General features: G+C 36.4%; 1 long non-coding RNA gene across 1 annotated transcript; it reads left to right on the top strand.

Moving 5' to 3' along the window:
- The first annotated feature begins 476 nt into the window (after positions 1-476).
- Positions 477-4420, top strand: LOC114063736. Its single transcript, XR_003572605.1, has 3 exons — positions 477-560; positions 2134-2200; positions 4349-4420. It is a non-coding gene; the product is annotated as an uncharacterized LOC114063736 (long non-coding RNA).
- The last annotated feature ends 1178 nt before the right edge of the window (positions 4421-5598 follow it).

Here is a 5598-nt window from a genome sequence, read left to right as displayed (position 1 = left end):
CTATTTCTCCTTAGGTCATTACATTGCACTTAACTCTGGCTTGTTCTTCTTCCATGGCTGCTTTTAGTCCTTTCTGTAAGATATTATCAATGCAAGGCTCAAAAAATACCAGGAATTTACAGACAATCTCCAATGTCATCAGAAAGAAAGCAAACTTCCAATAGGTTTGTACACCTCATGTCACTTCAGTCTTTAACTTCCCTGGGAAATTTGGTCAGCAACAAGATAAAAATAAACATTTAAACATTTTGAAAATGCCATTGCAGTTCTATTTTTTTCCAAAATTCTTGTTGTGTTCTTGGCTTATAATATCATTGACATGACTTGGTCATGTTTTGTTAAGTTGACCTAGCCGAGGAGAAATGCAATTCTGGGACAAGGTTAAGAGGCTACAAGAGGTTGTTTCTGAATGTACAAAGATCATCATTTGTCCTTATAAACAGTACTAGATTTTAACTGATCCCTTTCTAAATCCAGCTGCTGGGTCATGGAAAAGCTTTGGTTTCCTGGCAGAAGAATCAAGAAAAATGCAGAAGAGGGGGTGAGAGTGAGTGTGTTTGGTGAGTAGAACGGAGATTTCTTGAGAGGTCATATAATGCAAGGATTACAAGTTGGACAGGATATTGGAAGGCCATGAGAAAGTGATGTAGGTATAAGTTGTCCCAGTAAGGTGCAATACAAGGGACAGGCCATGTATCTGCCAAGGACCTGTATAGCTGTACTGCTTGATGAGGAAAGGCAAACCACGTAGTGTATCTGTGTTTTCTTTCTGTTCCTTTTGACCTTCATTCTTTTGAGACCATTTTTAGAAAGCTTAGTCACTGTGTGGCGTTAGCAATATAATTTCCTGGGAGTTCTGGGACTGTCTGGGTGTTGCAACCTTTCTTAGGAAAGTGTTTTATTTATGAAGCATCTTTAAGTAGTCAAGTCAGTGTTCTGTTTTGGAGGAAAATCTTCTTAGTTGTCAACATGAAACTATTCCTGTGGTATTATATCATTTTCTCTTCTTGATGTGAATTTTCTTCATGACAATGGTAACTTGCATGTTGTAGAAGAAATAGGTTATATTTCACTGAATGGAATCTCAAAGAAACGGCAAGAAAAATGTATCAGTCAAGATAAAAACCAAACATGGTTAAAAATGGCTGAGTTTATTTTGCTGTAAATGTATGTATGTATTACGCTTTAAATACTCATGATTTGTTATTGGAGGAAAATTGATTTTAAAAAGCTACAAGATCAGAATTTTTGTTGCATTCTTTTACAGAGTTCTATCTCCAAGCAATTGCTAGGAAAGAGTCAGTTTCAGACATGCAAGACTATTTAAAATATTCTATATTTATTTATAATTATATAAACATATATCCCATATGTAAGTACGATATTTCCAGGAATCGCCATGGAAAAAACAAAATTAATACAGAATGTTACTTAATTAATGATAAAAAGTGTTACTTACGAGAAATGTCATCAGGAAGGTCCTCTCCAGCACTATCTGCAACACATTTGCAGTCTGCATTTACTGTACCAGTAAATGAGTGTTCAGTTTTCAAAACTGAATGTCTACTGTGTTTTATGATATAATGAAGAATTATACACAAATGTACTGTGAAGAGATGCGGAACATTTTAGTGAATCTTGTCTCTGATCCAAACTTTCATCCGGCGAAGATGAAATTATAGACTAATTTAGTTTGGATGGGGCCATAAGAAATGTTAAGGAAATAAATTGTATTGGGTTTGTAGCTTGATAAAGTACTCTAGGTGAACTTGAAGTGAAGGAAAAGAAAGCAGAGTCCTGACAGGGTGGCAGCTTAATTATCAGTTAAATGGTTGTGATTGAAAGACCTGGAATATTGACATCTGAAACAGAGGCATCAGTGCTGTGTTTGCTACACTGCCAGCAAAAAATCCTATTTTGTGTTAACTGGGATTGCCAAGTAATTATTGCCATAAAGATCTCAAGTTTTTAACACAGAAGATGCTAACACAATTTTTGAAACATACTGTCTTTTATAGAAATTGTATTTTAGACAGTTAAGATTTTCTTTATAGTTCCAATTACAGAAACATTTTCAATGCTATTTCAAATCTACTTGAAGTATATCTTTAACTGGTTGGGTTTCCTTTGCAGAGGTGACTTTAGATATACAGAACTCCCACTGACTACTGAAAGTTTTGTCTGGCATAAGAAGATAGAAGTAAGGGCTATAATTAAACTTTAAAGGTAAAAGCATTCCCGGCACTAAAACAGTTCTCAGAGGCATTCAGAGCTATGGATTTCTAAGAGGAAGATACATTGCTAAAATCACCCTCTAAATCAAACAGAATTTCTTTATAAAAGAAAATTTTCTACTAGTGACTTATTCTCCCTGTTTGCTCTTACCAAATTCAAGCTAGGGCAGTTTTGACTACCTGGCCATTTTATTCATTAAAATGACAGCTTGAATTCTAATCCTAAACATGTAGCTACCATGAAAGTTTGATACATTTCCTTAGAAGTGATCAGAGATATGCCATAGCATGTATATAGCTACATATGCACAAAATGAATATTATTCAAAGGGAGATGTTACTGTGTTTGCATTAAACTTCTGAAAGACTGCTTGAAAATATTCTCAGTGAGAGAGGGTTTTGCTTTCTTCGTAAACAATTGTATGCATTTCAGCACAAGAAGCAGGGAAGACTGATCATGGGGCAATGAGGAGAATCTTAAGCAAGACTTGGAGGATTGCTCATGCTGCTATTTTTTTCATTGCAGTTTGTTTGCATTGGAGTGCCAAGAATTTTTAGTGTACATTAAGACGAACTGTGCGCCTGCTTACTGTCTGCACAATCAGATCAGACTTGTATGGTTTGTTTATTATAACACAACTGGACTTCTAAAGTCTGCAGTTGAAATTACTGCAAGAAGTGAAATGGTAGGTTGCTTTTCACAGCTTCATGCTATATTGCAGAGAAACTTTTAAGCTTCTTACAGATTTTATTGAGGTATAGAAGCAAGAACAGATAGATGTCTGTTTATTTACATCAAAGGAGTTAGTCATGTTTTAAAGCCAAAACCTCTGGGGTGGGAATTCTTTTGTCTCAGTGACTTTAAACTTTCCTATCAATGTAAAAATGCTATTTTCCTGAATTACTTTTTTTTTTTTTTTTTTAATTTTGCTATGCTGCTTTTATAAAAGATACTGACAGCAGTATAAAATAAACCAGGCCATGATTGTCAGTACTAAAACAGTAAACATAACTGACTCCTGTTTTGCAGAAAAAATAAATGTCCAAGTAAAGGTTAAAGTTGGCAGAGAAAGTCATAATTAGAGAATCTTAGCAAGAAGCCTGATTGGATTTTTAGGTCAAGAAGAGTTAAAATCACTCAATATTAGGGTCTTTTCTGTGAGAGATGCATGAATCCTTAAGATAGACAAGTTCAGGTATTGTAGCCCTGAGTGCTTGACACACGTTTCTGGCAACACACCACTTCCTTTATCCACTTATGGCAAGTGGTGTAGAAACCCTGAAAGAAACATCTTAGTGAGCATACCTGTCTTACACATCTTTGTTGTGTAGGCATGTTGAGTCTAATATTTCTTGACTCACAAATATGGGCAGGAATGAGTGCAACAGTGTTTCTGTTAATGGTGGTTACTTCTGTGGTCTCCTTCCGTGAGATGGTGCTTCATGGAGATAAATTAGGACTGAACCCTACAACTGTGGAGGAATTTGATCATTTTGTTCAGGTGAACACCATGAACAAAATGAACTTGGGGAATTTATACTTAATTTATTGTCCATTAACAGAAATTTCCGATCAATATTTTGTGTATTAAGAAGAAAAGAACATAAACAATTAAACAAATAAACTCTTTTCTTCCCCTTTTCCCAAGTTCAGCTGCAGGCAAACACCTTTCCTCCCACTTCCCAGTCTCAAGGTCTCTCGTTTTTTGTAAGGGTTACACCTGGTCCATACAAATTCCTCCAGTGAGTTAAGGAGTGGTGCAGAAAGCTGGTAGTGTGCATGCAGATTTTGGTCTGAAGCTCTGAGCTTCTTACTGGTCTTCTGCTGCTGTTCTTTTAATTACTATCCTTTTAAATACTATCCTTGTGTATTTTGCCCATGCACTGCAGCCCCTCAGGGGCAACCCTTGTTTTGTCAAGGCATGTGGCATTTGGGAACCTGCAGCCCAACACCCCCCCCCCCCACTGTGTGCTGTTGGAGGTGTTCTTATCAGTTGATGCATAAAATGTTCTTTGAGTGTACTTAGGGGATGACTCCTCAGCCATATTGGAGACTTGTTTGCAAGAAGAGTGACTCAAGTTCTGCTCTGACTAAAATCCATTTTACTTTATAGATTAGAAGAGCTTTAGCTAAGGAGGCTGATAGACACTTGGTCTGAATTATTCCTAAAGGATGCCTGAAAGGTAGGAGTCTTGTTTGATCCTTGGTCCAGTCTCATCTGAGACTGAATTCAGACATGAATTCAAACTGGAGACCCTTGTATGCAAATATGAGTGATCTGATCCCTAATCTTCTGCGTCTCACGTAAATGCTTTCTCATCCAGCTAGTTAACAAAGTGATGTCAGTAACCACCATGACTGTGTGTCTGCAAGGAGCCTAATCCTGTCATTCAGCATGCCTTTAGTTCAAGTATTGGATTTGGATGGCAGGTGGTCCAATCACTGGTTTTCTGGAAATCTCAGGTGGGAGTAATGTCCCTTGCCCAGGTCAGAATATTTCAGGAATGCCAGTGGCCCTAGACTATAGTCGTGTAGGTACATTTCAAGCTAAGAAAGGATGTGCTAGTTTTTTCAGGCACTTGAACTTGAGGTAGATATCTGTCTGGTATATTCTGAGATGCTCAATTGGCCCTAAAGGCTTAAAATCACATTTTAAGCACAAAGGGCATGAGTTTATACATGGAATTCATATAATAATTTCATGTTAAATAAAAAAAGAAATTACTAAAGACTGTGGAAGAATAGGGTCCTTTTGCGAAGACCTGATGATAGACAAACTGTTCATAGTTCCAGATATTTCTTGATTAGAAGAGCTTTATTATATCCTTTTTTCCTGGTAAGATACTCTATCAATCATGATAGATTAAAATAAAGTGCTGAAGGTTTAAATCATTTCATCACCTGTAGAAATATCTGGCAGAGATTGTGTGTGGGTAAATGTGTTCACAGGAGCTGCTTTGCATTTCTTAATACTTCCAGCTCATAAATGTAACAAAAAAAGAGCAATAAAATATCAATGAGATTGTCCAGAACATTGAAATAATTGCACGGACCACACACACAATTTCTGTATGTTAAGTTGTCAAGGACAGTGTAAATTTTCAATTATCTCTGATATTTTGCAGTGAAGTATGTACCTTTATTTTAAGTCATTTGTCAGAAGCTTTGTTTCTCTTATTTTAACTTAATGGGACAAGAATCCTTTCTTTTTCCCACATAGAATATTATAGTTCTGACTGAGCTGCACGTAAAAATACTATTGATTATTTTCAAACCGCTCACATCTCACTTAAAGGGTACTATGTTGTAGCTATTCTTATAGCAGACATACAATCCAGGTAATTGTATCCATTGCTAAGTGCT

Source organism: Empidonax traillii, unplaced genomic scaffold, assembly GCF_003031625.1.
Source record: "Empidonax traillii isolate 1590-97213 ecotype Southwest subspecies unplaced genomic scaffold, ASM303162v1 scaffold487:size479533, whole genome shotgun sequence".
NCBI lineage: Eukaryota > Metazoa > Chordata > Aves > Passeriformes > Tyrannidae > Empidonax > Empidonax traillii.
The sequence above is the reverse complement of the archived record's forward strand: the minus strand, read 5'-3'. Positions and strand labels throughout refer to the sequence as shown.